Genomic DNA, 21,551 nt, shown 5'->3' on the forward strand with positions numbered 1-21,551 from the left:
ACTCAAGTCATACTAATATTTACCCCTAAAACTTAGATTTTTATTTCTAATGTTTTCTTCTAAAAGAAATCTGAGCTTATTCAAATATCTTATTGCTAGAAGGCAAGATCATGTAAATTTTATGAAAGCTTTCGGTATTTAAAGAACACAGCTCCTTAATCTTCCATTGGTGAGGTTCTGATAAATTTCACTTTAAGAATATTATAGGTATTCAACTGAAAATCAGTCAAAGTGACCACAAATAAATCAAAATAAAAGGTATGTGTCCATAATAACACCCAAAAGAAAAAAAAAGCATTACTTTCATAGCACTGTATTCAGACTGATTTAAGAGGAATATAAAAATTTGTTAAAGCTTATTAGTATTTATCTTTACCAGCTTATAAAAAGAATTATACATGTTTACCCTTGTATAATTCTTTTGTTATAATATATATAATATAATTCTTATATTATACCCTTGTATAATATAAGAAACAAACTTAATAGTATTTCAGACTCTAAATGTTTTGCCCAGCAATGAAAACAAAGTCTTATGCTATCCACTCCAACTTATACAAATGATAGGTGTAGCAAGTATTTTCGAGCATCTCTTAACAAATAAAAAAAAAAAAAAGAAGCATTAGTGAGGTATGTTAAGACATTTCATTCAACGCTGCAGTGATTAGGGTAGGTCATAGTTATTCCATTTATTTTCCCTCTCGGCCTGTGGTCGATATCCTTTCCCATTTCCTTTCACATGACTTTCCATAGCTAACGATAAGTGTCACTACCGGAAGAAGCCTTTATGATCTAGTGTGCAGTTTGGTGCCCTTCCTTTGATTATTGAGTCAATAATTATGGGAACGTAGGAAAAGAGCCTCCCTAATTGGAACAGTGTGAAGAGAACCCTGTAGAGATGAAACACATGTGTACATTGTGAGTTAAATAAAACAAAAATAAAGTAATTATATTTGTTGCTATAATATAGTTTGCCTATAATGTTTATACAGTCACACAAGCTACAGTCTCTACTGGTTAAGTTATGGGGTAAACTGACAACAGTCAGACTACAAATTAAATTGATTTTAGAAGTAAAATATACTCACTCTAAATAAAAGAACAAACCAGGCTTTACTCATAACAAGTACAAAAAAAGTTATGAAGACCTCCACTTCCAAGTGAATTCTTCACAAAGTAATAAAATGTCTACTTCAGACAGTGTCAATAGCTTTTCAGGGCAACTTTGTCTTTGCATAAGGGTACATCATGTACCCCAGTATGTAGGTTTCCATTTCCTTTTTTTGTTGTTGTTGACAATTAGCCTGACTCATCTTATGAGTAATGTTAAAAATTCTGAAAGATAGACCAAGGGAGATATAAAGCTCTTGTCCTCAGACAAAAAAAAAAAACCAAAAAACTCTTAAATGACAACCACTCAAATTATCCACACATGGCAATCACTTTGAGGATTCTTTGTTGCTGACGCCAGTACTATAAACTAGTGAAAATATGAGTTTAAGGAATAAAAGTTTTCCAAAACAAACAGAGAAAACAGCTAAATTTGAATGTATTAGCTATCATAATATGTTCTGTCTTTTATCCGACATCTGTTATCAACACAGAGACCTAAGTAGAAATACGTTAAGGATTGAAACATGATTTAAAAAAGGCAACTGCAAGTAAAAAACCATTTTAATTATGCTAAATATGAAACACACAAATCTTTTTCTATGTAAGTGTTCATAACCACAACAGAGATTACAAAGCTGTTTTGACCAAACCATAGCAGAAATAATGCAAGACAGTAACGTTCTTTGTATAATTTCATCCAGTAAAACAAACCAGTAAAAATAGGCAAGAACTTCAGCTAAAGAATGTAATGCACAAAATGTTCTCTTTTGCTTAATCCTCCACATTTTTTTTATAAAACACAACTATTTGAAGGCAGTGTAAAGTAACCCAGAAGAGAAAGAAATTGAATGGTTTTCAACCCTTAAAAGAAGGTAATCCCACTACATTTTTTTTCCCCTAAGGAAATTCCTCAGTAAGATAATGCAAAGCAGCCATTTTCTGATGCTACACAAGAAAAAAAATTCGTAATTCCTAGCAATTACAAAAAAAAAAAATCATTAATTCCTAGCAAAAAACAGGGACCTCAGGGTAATATGTATGTTGTCAATAAGACATGATTGCCCTTGAAATATTGGTCATTCTTTTTTACCTATACATCCATATTTTCAGCTAAATTAGGAGTGAGTAAAAAGGCTTGTGCCCATGCAGGGTTCAGAGTTGTAGGGAACTCCTACGTCTGCATTAAGGTTTTATAATTGTGAGCCTGTCCTGAGGATTTCAGATTCCAGCTGTCTTACATGTATAGGCCAGAAAACTTCAAACTAATAAATTAAATGTAATAGACAGATGATTTATGTCTATTCAGATGACTTGGCAAGAATATAGATCAAATAGGAATCTCATACAGTGTTGTTGACAGCTGCTGGAATTTGAGGGTGTCATGGAAAAAACTACTTCATTTCCTTATCTAAGTAATTTAAATACATAAGTTAAAGAAGTATTTAAGAGAGGATCAAAATAACAGCGTTAGTGTAATAAAGATCAAATTGAAATAAGTGGTTTATGTGTGTATCAATAATGGACTACCTAAGGAAAAAGACTTACTCATGCATACATTCATTGGAACGCTCTAATACTGATTTCCTCGATGGCTGTAACTAGACCAGTGAACATATTGTGAACTCACAGGAATCTTCATCTGCCTTCTCCCCACAAAAAAAGGTTAAAGCGTGACCAAGAGGGTGAAACGGGGCTCCCCAAAATTGGTACAAACATTTTGCTGAGACATTTTCTAATTATTAATTAAGGAAGTGATATGAAAAACAAATCAATAATACAAAGCAGAGAAAACCACATATATGCACAAAAATTATGAAAGAATATTTAGAGCAGCATTGTCTTTAACATAAAAAACCTGTGTATATCTCTATTAACTTGAGAATAGATAAATAAACTTAGCATATTTACACAAGGGAATACTATTCACCTTTGGATACATGTGAATAAATATGTTGTACATAAATTGAATGCATCTCACAAATGTTATAGAGTGATATAAACAAGTTGCAGAATATAATCACCAGTATTTCATTTATATAATATATAAAGTGGAAAAATAAAAGCATAGATGGTTTAAGAATACATGTATATGTAATAGAAGAAAGGCATCAGAATAATCTAAACAAAATTCAGAATAATGGTCATTTATGATGCAAATGAAGGAATGAAATCAAGGAAATGTATACAGATGGCTGTAATGATATTGAAAAGTGAGTTCTCAGCTTAATGTATATCAGATACATTTTAAATATTGTAAAAAATTTAAAAATAAATAATTTATCCAACTGTAAAGGAAAAAAGTTAGAAAAATCTGTGTTTTCATACAATATAAGAGGAAAGCTGTATTTGTTATTTCATTTGATAGTGATTTATTTATCTTTTTATGGCAGAATATTTCTTTGGGATAACTATTACATAGGTCATATTTTGGAAAACTCTAAGTAAGTAACTTATTCCAGTAAAGTCTTGTGAAGTTCTAAAAATAGAGGCCAAGATTAGTAGCATATTCTACAGAGAATAGGAGCCATTTAATATAGGAAGAAACGGTCCTAGAAGACATAATAGCTCCTGAGGGTGTCACTGTACTAAAACATGGCACAAAACTTGCCATAAAACTGACCAGCAAAATATCATGCTGTAAGTTACCTTTTTATATGTTTCCGAGGGGACATTTATAAAAGAGGTATTGGGAGGCAGTAGCAAGTCATGGTTAAAATAGGGATTTTCAAATCACAGTGCTTGAGTGTGAATCATGGTTAAAACACTTGTTTGTTTTCTGATTTGGGGAAAGTTAATTACATCATCAAACCTTAAATTCCTGAGCTATAAAATGAAGTTAGTAAAGCCCCTAAGTCATAGGATTATTAAGGAGTTTCCAGAGATAAAACACAGAAAACTCTCAGTGCATCTGAAGGCACTTAATGAACTGCCCAATACATGTTTATTTTTATTAGCAAACATCTGTAGAGTTTATCTTTGATTTAAGTATCTAGAGGTCTTTCACTTTTTTTATTTTACAATACATATAAATTATAATTTAATTAAATATACGTTTCACTAAAAATGTAGTAATAGCCAGTCTTGGGATTGTTCAACACGAATCACTTCCTCTGAAGATGCCAACCAATAACCTGCACAAATCCATTCACATTCTGTAAATGGTAGTATTCCACTTTTTTTTTTTTTTTTTTTGCCAATCAGTTTGAGCTTATAAGGTTGCTCAGGTTGGCCTCGAACTCATGACCTCACCTTCACAAGCGCCACGACCTCCGGCGGGAGCCACTTTGGACCCTGTATTCCACTTTTTAAAAGTCAGACTTCTGGTCTCCTGACCAAACCAAAAAGGAATCAAGAACAGCGACTAAGAAAAACTGCAGTTGGATAAATAAAATAGAAAGTAGTTAACCAAGTACGATTATCCTTATAGCTATGCTCTAAACCTCCATAAAATTTAATCAGGAGAGAAGAGCTCAGGCCCATACTTTTAGACTATTTATTACTTTAAATACTAGCAGACTTTTGTTTTTTTTTCCTTATTTTACAGTCCTTATATTATTATTCACTGTTAATTATAAAATCACACCATGGGGCATATTTATGATAGTAAGACACTTGATAGATCATACAGCAAGATGGATACACATACAGATAAAAGTCTAGGCCACATTTAATTCGTCTTTCTAGTACCCAGTATTAATTACCTGAAATACATTAAGAACGAGAATTTCATAAACACTTCTTGCTGTATGATTGTGACATGATTTTTAAATAAAAGCAGAAAAAGCTGCAAAAACTAATCTGAAAGTAATAAATGTCCAGAAAATAGCAATATATGTGTTTTTATACCCTGAATTCATCAAAAGAGTATATGCAAATAAATATTAAAAATGCTTTCATGCATCAAGAAGTGGTAAAATGAAAGTCAGTGAACTCTGTATTAGGAAGCAATAGTAGTTATTAAAGAAGGTTTACTCAAATAATTAATAAAATCTAGAATAAAGTCACCTGAAATGTTTAGGTGGCAGATCTTTGGTACCTAAATTTGATTTATAAAAATAATACAATATATTTAATATTATCATATTAAAGTGGAATGAAAACTCTCATGGGGAATAGATTACCATAATTTCTGTAGTCTTTCAACAGATAACAGTTTTCTTACGGGTAGCTATATTCATTTCTATCCTGTTAGAAGTCTTTGGTTATGAACAGATAATAAATGAATGCCTTTGACATGAACATCAAAAATAGACTTCACACTGAATATTTCCTCATTCTTTTATTCCAGCATTTACCATTCAGTAATATAATATTCCTTCCTATTTTTCTAGAGAAGTTAGGTTTTCACTTCAAATTATTGAATATAATTTTCCTTCAATATCAGCTTCCCATATACTTTCTACTACTGCACTTGGCTAGACATTTCAAAGGTGCTATAATCAGTTTGGCCATAAGTTTGACTTCAAATTTTTTTTAAAGGAAGAGACCTCTGCTTTTACCTGTAATATACACAAAACTTGAATATCATCACAAAACTTGAATTTGGAAATCCGTGAGTTTTCCTGAATCCATTACAGAACCGAGGTAGCAGTGCAAACCGCACTACAAACTTTGGAGAGACAAATGAATCATAAAATTCGCAATCAAAATGTATTTAAAAAAAGAAAGACCTAAAATCAGCTACCTAAGCCTCCACATGAGAAAACCACAAAAAGAATAACAAATATATCCCAAAACATGTAGAGGAAAGAAAATATTTTCAAAAAGGAGAAAGTGATTATATTGTAACAGAAAAACAATATAGAAAATCAAGAAAACAAAAGCTAATTCCTCGTAAGTTAAATTAAATGGATAAACTAAAACAATAATAAGAACAAATAAACACACACACACTGACCTATATCAGAAAAAGAGGCGGCGTCTTCTGATTTGTGGACATTACAAGGGTAGGTAATACTATAAATAACTCTATGCCTGAACATTTGCTAACATATGCAAAAATGACTTGTTCAATGATACATACAAACTACCAAACCTTACTCAAGGAAAAAGAGATAATCTGAATAGCTTTGTATTTATTAAAGAAATTAAGAACCAGCAATCTTCCAAAAACAAAACATAATGTTTAAATATTGGTAAATTTTCTTAAGCATTTAAGAAAAACTAACACCAATCTTTAACATCTTTCAGAAGATACGGAGGGAACAATTCCTAAACATTTTTACAAGCCAAAATTATCTAAATACCAAAACCAGATAAGTACATTACAAGAAAAGAAACTAAAGATCAATACCTTTCATGATTATAGAAGTAAAAATTCTTAACCCATTATTAATAAATAGAACTTTGCAGTACATCAAAAGGATTAGATAGCGTGCCAAGTGGAGTCATTTCAGAAATGCAATCCTATCTAAACATTCAAAAATTGATAAATATAAGATTAATCACATTAAACTAAGATAAATGATATGCCACATCAATAGATGGAGAAAAAGTACTGGACAAAATTTATAAAACTTGTGGAAGAAAACACAGGATAAAATCTGTGTCGTCTTGTGTTTCGTTGTCTTTTATTTTGTAATCTAGATCAAACACGCAAGCTAGGAAAGAAAACACTTTTGAGATGGGTGCTGTTTAAAAGGCACTGCAGTATTATCGAAGAAACACAATTGAGAAAAACTAAGAAAACAAACCACTCTTTGTAGCAAAGTTTTCCAAAATAATGTCAACATTTATTCCATAGATCTTATTTTCATTTATTCATAATTTATATGCTTGATTATGTATAGTGTTGACTCAGTTACGTTTATTTTACCTGTATCTGATTTTACTCATGTATCTGATGTATATATCGACTGACTTTTGATGTTGATAGTAAAGACCAGTCAGATTAAATTCATTGCTTAGAAATTGTGGTAATAAAGAATGCTATTCTTTAACTGTATTCATTCTCCTATTTGCAAATGGTAAAATGAACTCTACACCTGGAATTAATTTTGGATATATGTTGTGATTTCAGTAATGAAATTTAAACAAAAACACATCATTTCTCAGTGAAAACTTCAAACACAGTGCACGATTAAGGTCTTTCCCCATTGATAACCAAAGGTCCTTACTCCTTACAATGTGTACGGAAATCTACCTCATCCTGACCTTTTATCTCTCTAGCAGTATCTGCCAACTGGTCTCTCCCTTGGTCTCTCTGCTCAGCCACACGATCTCCTCACTCTGTGTGGATATGAAGTTCTCTCATACCAAGGCATTTGTGATTGTTGTCCTCGCCTCTTTCGCTTCCTTCAGGTTTCTTCTTAAGTATCACATTATTGGCTCTATTTTTAGTACCATTCAATGTGTATTAATTAGTGACCATGTTTATATATTTTATTTATTTTCTCTCTTGGTTATATTCTGGGAGAATTTATTAGTATTGCCTTCTAATCAATACTCTGTTTTTTTTTTTTTTTAACAATGTCTATTCTTTAAAATTATTTGGTCTCTTAAGTGCTTTTATTTTTTCTTTTTAAATGTCAATTTCTGCCATTTTTATTTTCAAAATTTCTTGGATTATTTTTGTACTGACTTATTCCTGTTACATCTATGCCTGTTGTAAATTTTTGTTAATATGTCTATTTATTATATCCCATGCACCTATATGAACATCCTAAATATACTTTATTTTAAATTTGTATTTGAGTGCTTGAGTGCTATGTAAAATTAATATGATTTCATGGACTAATAATTAATTTTGCTAAGTGTCTCAGAAATAAATTTATATTGAAGTTTAGATAAATTTGCTTGGATATAATTTCATTTTAAATTATGCATTCTTTATTACATCTAACTTTGTAATTTTCTGCCTTGTAGTACCTGGTCTAAATCAAAGTTCACAGGAGTTTTAGAGTTCCTTCTCAGCTGTGTTCCCAAGGACATTACAGATTCAATCACTGACTCCACAGGTGGTGTAGTAGGCAGAATAATGGCTCCCAAATGATACTCAAATCTTAATCTCTGCAACCTCTCATTTCACATGACAAATGATGATTTTCTATATGAAATTAACATCACTGGTAACTTGACCTAAGCGGTGGGAGATCATCCTCGATTATCTGGAGAGCTTAATATCACAGGGTTCTCATGATGGGAGACCAGAGAGATGGGTGTGAGAAGGACACAGCCAATTTTGCTGGCTTTGAAAATGAAGAAATGGTGGCATGAGCCACAGAATTTGGCGTCTTTGAAAGAGGGAACAAAACAGAAGTTTCTTCTCTGGAGTCTCCAGAAAAGAACATGTTTTGGTTTTAGGTCAATGAAACCCATTTTCAGATTTATGATCTCCAGAACTACAAGACTTGTATTGTTCTAACCACAAAGTTTACAGTCATTTGTTACAATAGCAAGAGAAAATATTATGTTAGCTGTAGCATGGCTCAGATTCTGCCTGAAAGCCTGATCCCTTCTCAACACCTGTCTTATTTCCCTAGGTATGGAGATTCCATTAGCAATTGTACGCATCTGCCAATGGCTATTTCCTATCATCCATTATTTCCCTAAATTTGTATAATACTTTCAATGAGTTGCGTGTTATTATTCATATATTTTGAATGAAGACAGTGAAGCTCAAAATTCTTACCAAAATTTCAAGATTCAGCAAAGGCTAGAAGCAGGATTTTAACTGAGATCTTCTATCCAAGTCAAAGTATTCATTTCCCTACTATGAAAAATAAAGTTTCAGCTTGTGCAAAAAAATGAAAAAAGAAAGAAATTAAAAGCTGACACTTTTACCCTCTTGTACTTTCTTCATATGTGTTATCAAATAGCCATACACTTGTGTGTAGCACTAATAGGAAAAATTATAATGTTGTTATTGTGTGATGATATTAAATTTCATTAAAATTATTATACTTTTATTTTCTTTTAATTTTTTAGAGATACTCAAATACCATTTTGTAGAACTACAAATATACTCAAGAGGTACCTTCAACATGTCTGTTTCTGTATCAGTGAGCCTCGGGATTCACCACGGACTTCTCACCTCCTCCATTTCAATGAACTTCTGTGATCTGTAGGACGACCAACATCAACAGATAAGAAAACAGGTGTAGAAACCAAAATACTTTTGCTCTGAGATAAGAAGTCACAATTACTTCTCATCAGTGCTGCTTCACTAAGCCCCTTTTTTTCCAGAGCTCTGGAGTCTACTTGTTTAAGTGGACTTAAAGGAGTTACAAGTTCTTGATAAATCATAAATGCCTGCAGGCAAAGAAAACGTGTTAATCGATTTGTATTCCCTGAATCTAGCTCAGTGCTTAAATAAGGTGTCCGGCGAAACCTGTAGAAAGAACACATGTTGAATGAAGTCTTGCTCCTGCATGTCTTTGCGGAACTATCCTGTGAAGTTCCTGACTAAATGTTATATTATTTCTAAGTCCCTGGTTACTTACTAGGACACGGATCACTAATTTTGTGTTTCTGAATATGGTAGTAGGACCTGAATTTAACTCGTATAAGTGAAAATTAATAGCATGGCTTTAAGCAATGCTGAAGCATAAACACAAAATTAAAATCTGTCAAACTAACGGAAAAAGGAAAAAAATCTCTTAATTTGTTCTAGTGAAAATAATCTCTAACTTTTCTTCTGCTTTTCGATATTGCATGTGAACAGCGATTTCCTAGAGAGCAGTGGGAAATAACATAAAATTATAAAGTTTCACATTGAATTTAAATTTTGGCCAGCTCCTATAATATTTATTATTTTTGTCTGAATTGCCTTGTAGCTACGAAAACTGTTTTTTCACTTGAAGGCAGCTCCTACTCAGGAACTGATTTGATGATTGAATGCATTAGGAAAACTCATTAGTATAATTATGGAAAGGTGTTTCATAGCCTTGGGATATTTTCTTTTGTTCAAAGAAGATAGCGTCGCTATGAGACAAACATATAAATCATATAATTCAGTTTAAGGAATAAATATTTGTGAAATATTGAAAGCTGAACACTTTGGGATATTAGTGTAAGAACTGTTCATTGAGAATACTTTTACATCTCATTATCAACTATTTTTCTCTAAAATGTAAAATATGAACTATGATACAAATAATGTTTTGAAACAGTCATTAGTAAGGAAAATGCAAAGCTTAAAACAGGCAGAGAAACCAAAGAGTTACCTGATAAAATCTCACACAACATCATTTTTATTATTCATTTTCCTCTTGAAGCATTAAGTATCATTTATTAAGCTTCATAAAATAAAACGTTACTCACTGGCCAGGCCTGCTGACTCATGCCTGTAATTCCAGCACTTAGGATGCAAGGTAGGCAGATTACTTCAACCCAGGAGTTGGAAACCAGCCCGAGGAAGATGGTGAAACTTGTATTTATTATTGTTTTTTAAAAATATATTACTTGGAGCTTCTTTCTAATTGCTTCCTTACTTTTTAAAAAGTCACGACATTCCTTCATTTATACAAGGTGGTTCTAAATTCCTTCTGCAATATTTTTGATTCCCAAAAAACATGTAGATAACAGCTATTAATAAGAAGAAATCGTATTTTTTTCTATTTTGTATCAGTCAAAAACATCACTTTAAGAACTTAATGAGACGTATTCAATATATGTTTATCAGAACTTTTTACACAATTTTAAAATGAAGAAATACCATTAGTCTAAACTAGTAGAGGAAGGACAATACTAGCAGGTTAACATCATACTTTTATTTATTAGATACACATGAGAAAAGGCAAATAAAGTAAAACATAAGTAAAGAGACTCTTCCAAAAGTCAATGTCTATGACCTAATTAAGATATGACAAGTGAAGAGAAACAAATGAATATAAATAGCAGTTGTGTGTTTCCATATAAAATACATGGAAACAAATGACTACTAGTACTCTGCTCTCCATTAGGATAACATGTAAAGACACTATCACTTTCATCATCAAATAATTAAACTCGTATTTTATCCATACTTGGTTTCTATCAATCCCACTTCATAATGGATTTCAAATTCTTTCCACCCTCTGTATCGTCACGACCACCATATTCTTAGCTACCATGATTTCTAATCTTGAGTAGTCATGCATTACACTGAGAAGAATCATTTTATAGAGAAAAGGGAAACAAGTTTGCATAACAGGCAAATAAATCTTAGACAAGGATAAATTTAAAAAATAATGTCTAAATGTGTTTTTATAAGTGTTTTAGATAAACAAAGTTCTTTTAACTTAACTCAGTCAAAGCGAATATAGATAAGACTCCATTTAATAAACTAAAATGTATGTTTTTCTATGTTTTTAACACCTCTGGAATTGAGACATGTCTTCCAATCAATGCTATTATAGTTTATAAAGCATGATAATTCCAGCATTTGCATATAACATTGCCTCACCTTTTCTAACTGCTAATATTTCCACCTGGAAGAAAATTTTATTGTCAAATTTCAGAAATAATGTACACAGTAGCCACATAAATAGGCTTTGGATCAAAAAAATCATAAAGTACTCCCGTGTCGGCCGTCCATTATCAAAACACTTTAGACCTGCCCAGAACGTTCAGTAGAAGTAGAAGCAGTCAATGGTGCGGTGGTAAGAACATGGACTCTAAATCATGTTGCTTAGAGAATGTACTAGATGTGTCACGTGGCAAGACACTTAACTCTCTGTGTCAGCAAACTCAGATCACAATAATTATTTCAATGTATTTTTAAAGATTAACAGAGATTGTATATCACAATGTCTAATGGATAATATGTACTCTATATTTTAATACTGATTACGTATGTTCAAGGGAGGATTTAAGGCCCCATTAGAAATTTAGGCAATTAGCTAACATTCTCAATCCATTTCTCTTTTCAGTCAACATATACAGTCAGAGTGATTTTCAAAGCACAATTGCTGAAGACATAGTATTTACCCTGCTTTAGAGTAGCAATATAATGAGAGAACCAAAGTTAAAAAAACAAATGTAAGTGAATTTTAGTGTTGATAAAATTATGCTACACTAAGAATCACGCCTATATAAAGGTAAAGTAATAAACTATAAAGTTGTTTAACAACATTTTTATTCCAATTGCTTGCATTCCAATTCCTTTTTGAATTAAAACCTGCAAAAATTGGTGTGGTTCAGTGGCTCATGCCTGTAATCCCAGTACTTTGTGAGGCTGAGACAGGCAGATCACCTGAGGTCAGAAGTTTGAGACCAGCCTGACCAATATGATAAAACTCTGTCTCTCCTAAAAATACAAGAATTAGCCAGGCATGGTGGCATGTGCCTGTAGTCCCAGCTACTCAGGAGGTTGAGGAAGGAGAATCACTTAAACCAGGCAGGAGGTGGATGCAGTGAGATTCTTACCCAGCCTGGGAGACAGGGTGAGAGTCTATCTCAAAAAAAAAAAAGGAGAAAAAGTAATAACTATTAATCCAAACTTCATAGTGCTTTTTAAAGAAGCTTAACATACAAATTCTTAGTTTCTTCCAAGTTTTTAAGTTTTCATTTTTAATTTCTGTATTAAAATGCTTTTTATACTACCATAAAGAATACCTGAGCCTGGGTAATTTATAAGACATTTCTTACATGTCCTCAGAAGAGAGCCTGTGCTAAGAGCTCTCTCATTTATAAATCATCATATCTCCTGAGAACTCATTATCACTAGAACAGCATTGGGGGAACCACCCTCTTGAACCAATCACCTCCCACCAGGTCCTTCCCTCCACAGGTAGACATTACAATTCAAGATGAGATGTGGGTGGAAACATAGCCAAATCATATCAGTCTCCAAGACCTGAACTTCTCTGTGTTTTGTGTAACATATAATGTGCTCCAATGTTACTTTTAGTTAATGTTTACATCACATAAAAAGTTACTAGTCTTTTCTGATTGCAAAATTTTTAAGCATAACATTTTTATAAACTTTGCATGTGCATTTTAATTTTACTACAAGTTTCAAATACCTTCAGTGTTTCTTCTAGGAATAAGTCTAAACATTTCCACACACTCACATTTTTATTAAGGAATGAGGCTAAATTAATTGTGTTTATATACTCAAAATTGTGCAAAAATAAACATCTTATTAGTAATTATGGGAAAAGAAAACAAGATACAAACAAAAAAAGCACCTTTGTCATGTCTAAGAAAAAAGTTTTTCTATGCTCAAGCCTAGTGATTTTGCTAAGCTAAGGTTTTTGTTGTAGTTTATTTTGATATTTAAAGTCCTTCTTATCTACATTAAGAACTCACTGAAATCAAATTGTTAATCATGATGTTAAAAAATACATGAAAAACAATTTTGTGTTCAAATATAGTTCTCCACCAAACTTATGAAGCAACCAGGTTCTAAGAAGCAGGATTTATGCCATGCCACTGCTTTAGAGATCATGAATTCAGATGTGAAAGTATCACTGAAATTTAAAAACTTAAAAACTTAATCATCTTCATTTAGTTCAGTATTAACTCTATTAAGAAAAAGTCCAGAAATGTGTATTTGTTATTGAATTAACAAAGCTAAATTGATACGTCTAAATAATAATCTCTTAATAAAGCCTGAGGTAAAACCTATTATGCCTTAATGGAAAACAATCAAATTGAAAAAGGCAATACCCTCCTGGGAACAATTTTTTTTTTCTTTTCAATACTATTCCCCAGAGTCTCATTATAATGCAAGTTTTCTTATTATAATGCAAACATAAATTGCATAAACAATTAAGAAATGCATGTTTCCAGGAAAAAAAAAAAAAAGAGAATAAAAGAAAATCATATGGTAACATAAAACATATAAAAACAACATCCAGGCTAACACACTGTTAGCAGAATGGGAATACTCCTAATGGCCTTTGGAACTTAGTATTTGGCCATTATTTTAGTAACTTTCTCACAAGTGTGATGGTTAATATTGAGTGTCAACTTGATTGGATTGAAGGATGCAAAGTATTGATCCTGGGTGTGTCTGGGAGGGTGTTGCCAATTTGATTCAGAGGGCTGTGAAAGGCAGATCCACCCTTAATATGGATGGACACAATCTAATCAGCTGCCAGTGTGGCCAGAATAAAACTTGAGCAAAAGAACATGAAAAGACTAGACTGGCTTAGTTTCTCAGCCTACATCTTTCTCCTGTGCTGATGTTTCTTGCCCTCAAACATGGATTTAAAGTTCTTTAGCTTTAGAACTGGGACTGGCTTTCTTGCTCCACACCTTGCAGGCAGCCTAATGTGGGACCTTGTGATCATGTAAGTTAATACTCCTTAATAAACTCCCCTTTATATGTATGAATCTATCATATTAGCCCTGTATCCCTAGAGAACCCTGACTCATACAGATTTTGTTATGAAGAGTGTTTCTAGAGGAACAGAATATTAAAGATGGCGTTCTCCATTGGTTTGGGGGTTTCTGGAGTTGACTTCTTAATACTATTTAAGGACTCTACTTCCAATTGTATGGAGAATACTGATAGTCCTTGGCATGAACTGTTTAGAGAGTTATGCAAAATAAGTGCATGGGGCAGTTCTGATTCACTACTCATGAGAGGTAAGGAGTTTAGTGACTCTTCTAAGTTCTCTGGACAAAGTGATGAAAGAAAATTATAAACTCAGAGATTCTAACGCCCTGATATTGAGCCTCAAACCTGCTAAGATTGCCCTGAGTGAGAATCTTATTTTCTGTAAGAAAGAGCAGAAATTGTGAAAACTCAGACACCAGCTCTTATCATGCAAGGCTGACCTGCAATGAAAGATGCATGCACAGCCTCACCAGGTGTCTACTATTAATGTGAGAGCATTGACTGGAAAAGAACTGAACCCTGAAACTTAGAATGGGGACGGGAGGACCCTGATGAAGCTGGGGAACACGGAACTTGTAAATTCTGATGAACCTTTTTTGCCACCTTCCCATCTCAAGAAGTGGCAACATTCCCTCCCTGACCCACCCTGCTATCAGCCTTTCCACCTTTGTCTGAGGAGATAAAACCTGTGCTGCCTGAGGCAACAGAGATGGTCTCCCCTGAGGCAGTTGCCAGGCAAGATAATGTTGATTCCCTTCAGAAGCCACCCAAGACATCCCTGTTTGCCTCTAGACCTATAACTAGACTAAAGTCCCAGTGGGCCTACAGAGGTGAGGTTGAGAGTGTGACCCAGGAAGCGGTGTCCTACACTTGAAAAGAACTGCTTACATTTTCTGATTTATATAAGCAGAAATCTGGAGAACAGACATGGGAATGGATATTAAGAGTGTGGGATGATGGTGGAAGAAACATAGAGTCCTATCAGGCGGAATTAATGATTTGCACCCACTAAGTAGGAATTCTGCATTTAATGCTGCAGCTCAGGGAGTTAAAAAAGGTTCTATTAGTTTATTTGCTTGGTTAGCTGAAATATGAATTAAAAGATAGCCCACTGTGAGAGAGATGGAAATGCCTAATCTCCCTTGGTTTAATGTAGAGGAAAGGACCTAAAGGCTTAGGTAGTTTGGGATGCTGGAGTGGATTAGTCACGTTAGACCTACTCATCTCAGCTGGGAGGGTCCAGAAGATACACTTTTGACCAATGCATTGTGAAATAGGTTTGTGAGGGTAGCACCTGCATCTTTGAAGAGCCCTGTAATTGCTCTTCTCTATATGCCATATTTAATAGTGGGAACTGCAGTCACTCAACTACAACATTTAAATGCAATGGGAATAATTGGATCCTGAGGTGGCAGGATCCAAGTGGCAGCACTCAACCATCAAAGGCAAGGTGGGTGTAGCTACTGCAATGAACAGCAAAGGCAAAGCAGCAAGTAGAATAGTCAGACTTCTGTAGAGCTCTAGCATTGGCTGATTAATAAATGAAATTGATAGGAAGCCTACTGCATTCCTACGTAATCTATATAAGCAGAAACCTTCCAGCTCGAGTGGACAAGAGACCCATTTGAATTGTAAAAACAGAGAATCATGGCCCCTCAATCAATTTCCAGACTTGAGCCAGTTTACAGACCCAGAACTCTTTGAATGATGGGGAGACTGCATCTCCTTGAGAACCGACCCCATTACACTATGAACAATTTATGCTGTTACTCTTTCCCATTCTTCTCAAGGACACCTCCAGCCTTTTTCCAGGGTAACTGTGCATTCGGAAAAGGGAAGTATTCAGATGTTTGGGGGACTACAGGACACTGGCTCTGAACTGACATTGATTCCAGTGGACCTGAAACATCATTGTGGTCCTCCAGTTACTCCAGGGGCTTGTGGAGGTTAGGTAATTTATGGAGTTTTAGTTCAGGTGTGACTTACAGTGTGTCCAGGGGGTCCCCAGACTCATCCTGTGGTATTTCCCCAGTGCCAGAATGCGTAATTACCATAGACATACCTAGCAGCTGGCAGAACACCACTTTGGCTCTCTGATTGATAGGGTGAGGGCTACTATGGTGGAAAAGGCCAAATGGAAACCATTAGAGCTGCCTCTACCTAGAAAAATGTAAATCAAAAACACTATCTCATCTCTGGAGGGACTGTGGAGATTAGCTCAACCATAAAGCCTTGTAAGACCCACCAAGTCCCCATTCAGCTCTCCTACTTGGACTGGGCAGAAGACATAGGGATCTTGGAGAATGACATTGGATTATCACAAGTTTAACCAAGTGGTGACTCCAATTGCAGCTGCTGTACCAGGTGTGGTTTCATTGAGCAAAGTAACACACCTCCTGGTAGCTGGTATGCAGCCATTGATTTGGCAAATGTTTTTTTCTTCATTTCTGTTCATAAGACTCACCAGAAGCAATCTGTCTTCAGCAGGCAAGGCCAGCAATATACCTTTCCTGTCCTACCTGAGGGGTATATCAACTCTCAGGCTTTGTGTCATACTCTTGTTCAAAGACACTTTTATCTCTTTGCTTTCACAAGATATTACACTGGTCCATTACATATATGACATTATGCTGATTGGATCAAGTGAGCAAGAAATAACAAACACACTAGACTTACTGGTGAGCCATTTGTCAGAGAATGGGAACCAAATCTGACTAAAATTTAGGGACCTTCTACCTCAGTAGAATTTCCAGCCGTCCAGTGGGGTGGGGCCTGTTGGGACATTTCTTCCAAGGTGAAGGATAAATTGCTGCATTTGGCCCTGCCTACATCGAAGAAAGAGGCACAGAGCCTAGTGGGCCTATTTAGATTTTGAAGGCCACACATTCCTTAGATTGGTGTGTTACTATGGCCCATTTATTGAGTAACCTGAAAGGCTTCCAAATTTACTTTAAAAACGGCCTTGAAAGATTTCCTCATGTAAATCCTATTATTATTTATTGTAAATGCATAGGTAAAATCAGATTTATTTTGCTTTAATCTGCACGAAGACTTCTTGATACCTGCGAAAAACTAATCTGCTTATTTGAGTAACTTGAGTGATTTTGTAAGAGGCAGCTTATTTCATTCCTGTTAATGAATTCAGAGCTTGTAGTAGTGTGCTGCAGTTAACAGAACTTAAAATTTAAAATGATCTATGTAGAGAAAGAACATTTAGGCAGGAAAGACCTAAGTCAAAAAGGTGGAATCTCATGTTATGCTATGGCAGAAGATCTGGTTACACTATTGCTTGCTATTTGTGACTCAGACTCAGAGCAAATGGGAGAAAACATTTAACATTCAGAAAGTTGTAAGTTGTTTCTTTTCTTGTGAGCTTTTTTTTCCTTTAACTCCCATATAAGATGAATTAACTGACAATAGAGCTGACTAGTTCATAAGCAAAGGATAGAAAAGAACATAGTTATACTAAGAAAATAATTTAACCTTTGGAGGGAGGATGTATTTTTCCTCTCCCTTGCTAACCACCCCACAGGTTACACTTTGAATAATAAGAAATCTAGAGGAACAGTTGGTGCACACGTTCTGCAAAACCCATCAGGAATTCAGCGCCTTCCATCTTTATGCTCTGATCTCCTTAGTATATGGATTTAGTCCTCTTAGTTAAAAAATTAAATATTTTACTTTGAATTGTAGACAGAGAAAAGAAATAAATAAAAAAGACCAAAGGGTACATGCCTGCTGGGTCTAGGCTTTTTAACAAATTTTCCATTCTGATATTTCTGCTTGTATATTATAGTCTAGAAATGCCTCACACTGCTGCCCTACCTAGTAGGGAGGCTGGAAACCTGAGAGCTTCAGGCGGAAGATATTATTACTAAAGACTATTGTACAGTTCTGTTAAGGGAAAATGAGGACAATAATTCGGCACCACTGTCCCCACAACTTCTAAATTTCAGATGTTTTGTGTGTATAATAAAATGATTGAACTAGAAAACATCTAAAATTTCACTCATCTCTAAAAGTGTGTCTTCTAAATGTGTGTCTTTAGCCTAAGGTTTATCTGTGAGACAACAGTGAAGAGAGAAGTGAGGAGATGTACTTTTGAATGACTACAACGAAGCCATTGCTTTGGTTCTGCTTTCTGCACTTTTGCAGATAACAATCCTCCACGGATTTCCATTAACTTTTCATGTTCTAAGTTTCGTTATTTCTAATAGTTGTGTCGCAGTTTTTAAAAAAATCCCAATTTTGGCATCTTATTTGTTGACCACCACCTCCAAACTTTTCAGCAGACATAATCTAATATGTTAATGTTTCTCCAATAATTACTTTACTTCAATCAGCACTTTTAAATCCACCGACCTCACCAAATTATTGTTGCTGCTTTCTCATGAGGTCTCTCTTCTCATTACAAAAGCCCAACATTATAAGCTGATTGCATTCAGCCTTAAGTTAATTTACTTTACCTTACCTCTCTCATTTATAGACACCTAGAGAAAAAGCAAATCTGGTTTCACCTTACTCTTTACTTCCTCTGGGCCTACACTGTTCCCAAACCCATGGTATAGGTAAACACGCCTGGAGAAAACTTCATAACCATTCTGACCAGGTCCTTAAGGATATACAGAATACTTAGCATTTTTCTCCGATGTGTTGTATTTAAGATAATTATTTCAAAAGTTTTATTCTGTACTTAAATATTCAACTAATTCTTCTTACTTTCAATGAATTACCTACCATCTTATTTCCCTGAGAAAGTAGAATTAACCAAACTCACAAACCTACTTCTATACCACAATGCCCTAAAGTCTATTCTCTTCATAACTGCCAGAGATGTTCTGAAAATCTGAGTTCAATAACTCCATATCAAAAACCCTCAAGTCATTCCACGACATTGAAAAAAAATGAATATTTATCACCACTACATTTGACAGCTGCTCTATGACCTCATCCCTGATCATCATGGCTTATTCTACTCTAGGCCTGCGAACCTTTTTTGGTGTTCCTGAGACAAGCCAAGGTTGTTCAAGCTTCAGAATGTTCATCCCTGCAGTCCCTTAAACCTGAAACACTTTTCACATAGATCTTTACACTGGAACTACTTTGCCTCATTATTCAGATCTCTACCCAAATGACATATTCTTCAGTGGGTCCTCCATGACTTTCATAATGACTCTGCTGTTTGGCATTTTTTAGCCCAGCATCTGCCTTCATATTATTTCAAACTAATATCACTACCTGATTTTTTTTCTTTTTGTCCCACGAGGCTTTAGGCTCCTGAAGGTCAGAGCCTCTATCTTTTTCCTCTTATTCTCCTGTTTTCTTAAGAGCATCTGACACACAGCTGGCACTCAATAAATATTTGTCAAATGAATGAATGACAGAGTGAACACCAATCACAACAGTGACTAAGATAAACAGCTTACCATACAGCATGGACGATTCTAAGACCTTACACGCACCAGTTCACTCAATTTTCAACACCACTTTTGAGATGAGTAATTATTCCTATTTTATATCTGAGAAGTTAAGCTTAGAGAATTTAAATAACTTGTCCTTTATGACATATAATGTGAATTTGATCATCTGTTACTTAGGAAATCATCTTTATTAGCTTTTTGTTATGAAAACTAAATCTCTCTAAACTGGTTCAGTGAAGCAAAGAAGTGAAACAAGGTTTCTGGTCTCTTCAGTGTAAGACACAATGAGAATATTTCCTACCAGAAATCTAAGGAGAGAAAGTGTAATTGATCTTCAAATTTGAAGAAGGGCCTTGACAAAGTAAACTGACTCCAGGAACATAAAATGACAATGTATATCTGAGCATGCATTGCTAAGAAAAAGAGATGTAAAATATTCAAATTTTTTTCTCATGATATAATGTATAATAACCTTCCCCGATTTTTTTCAAAATTTTGAAGACGACATTACACATAATATTTTTATGTTAGTGGTAATCTAATGGAAATAAGAGGTAGACACTGACAAGTTTAGAATTGAACATTTAAGAGAGAAATATCTATTCCTCAACCCCTGTCCACTTTGAAGCCTGAGGCCAATGAGGCAATCTCTGCAACTTATCGCAGGAGGGCAGCTTTCTTGGATTTTCAAGAGAGTAAAGAGATGCCTTAAGTAGGCCTGTGAGTAATGCTTTGAAGCCAGGGCATTGACAACAGGGGAACTGACTTTGGAGCAGATACAGAAATCCGTGCATCCCAGATGATTATAGATGAAGGTCTTCTTTGGAGGGAGAATGACAGCTAAGTCTCCATACATAATGAAAATCCCAAGCAAAGCCAAACAGCCAACCGCTAGGTTAATTCTATTTAAAAAATGTTGAGGTACTGATTATCTTTACAATTTTACAACTTCTTATGAAATGTCCCTTTCTACCTTATGGCTTTTCTGGTGTTTATCTGAGGGAAAGACACATTTGATTATTAAAATGTTGGCAATGCAATCTCATATATAAGAGATAGCAATGTGTGCTAAGATGAACAGATGTGGGGTGAGGGATACTCAAACAGATGTAGCTTCTTGGAAGAAATGCAAACAAAAATAGACGTGAACATGCGCATTTTAGACATAAACTTAGTGACATTTCTTTTTTAAATGCTCTATCAAAATTATAGTGTACAGCAAAATTCTTTTTATCAAAATGTGAAATAATATGTTTAGGTAATTTGTGAGCATATTTTTATCATCTTCCACAGAGGCCAAAGCAATATTTTTTAACATATAGACCAAATGCCCCCATTGTGATATTATTGTGTTCTACAATTCCTTATTTTTTTGTTTGTTTTGAATGCCAAAGAGACAAAATAAAAGAAGCTTTGTTTGGCCAAATGCAGTGGTTCACGCCTGTAATCCCAACACTTAGGGAGGCCAAGGTAGACAGATCACACAAGGTCAGGAGTTTGAGACTAGCCTGGTCAACATGAAGAAACCACATCTCTACTAAAAATACAAAATTAGCCAGGCGTCGTGGTCCGTTACTATTTCCCAGCCACTCAGGAGGCTGAGGCAGGACAATCACTTGAACCCAGGAGGCCAACGTTGCAGTGAGCCAACATTGCACTCCAGCCTGGGCAACGAGCGAAACTCATTCTCAAAAAAAAAAAAAGAAGCTTTGTTACATAAATGAAAAAAATATGGTGACCTGGTGACTGGA

The 21,551-nt window shown here is 34.5% G+C and overlaps 1 long non-coding RNA gene across 4 annotated transcripts in view; it reads right to left on the reverse strand.

Annotated features, from left to right (window-relative positions):
* LOC144580103 (uncharacterized) overlaps positions 1–21,551 on the reverse strand; it is a 122,815-nt gene that overhangs the window by 65,606 nt on the left and 35,658 nt on the right. For 2 of the 4 annotated variants that reach the window (XR_013529032.1, XR_013529030.1), the window contains exon 3: positions 9,089–9,173. This is a non-coding gene — a long non-coding RNA (uncharacterized LOC144580103). Of the gene's footprint in view, positions 1–3,435; positions 4,485–9,088; positions 9,174–21,551 lie in introns of those variants that run through there. The other 2 variants (XR_013529033.1, XR_013529031.1) reach the window with 2 other exon arrangements.

This window comes from Callithrix jacchus, chromosome 18, assembly GCF_049354715.1.
Source record: "Callithrix jacchus isolate 240 chromosome 18, calJac240_pri, whole genome shotgun sequence".
NCBI lineage: Eukaryota > Metazoa > Chordata > Mammalia > Primates > Cebidae > Callithrix > Callithrix jacchus.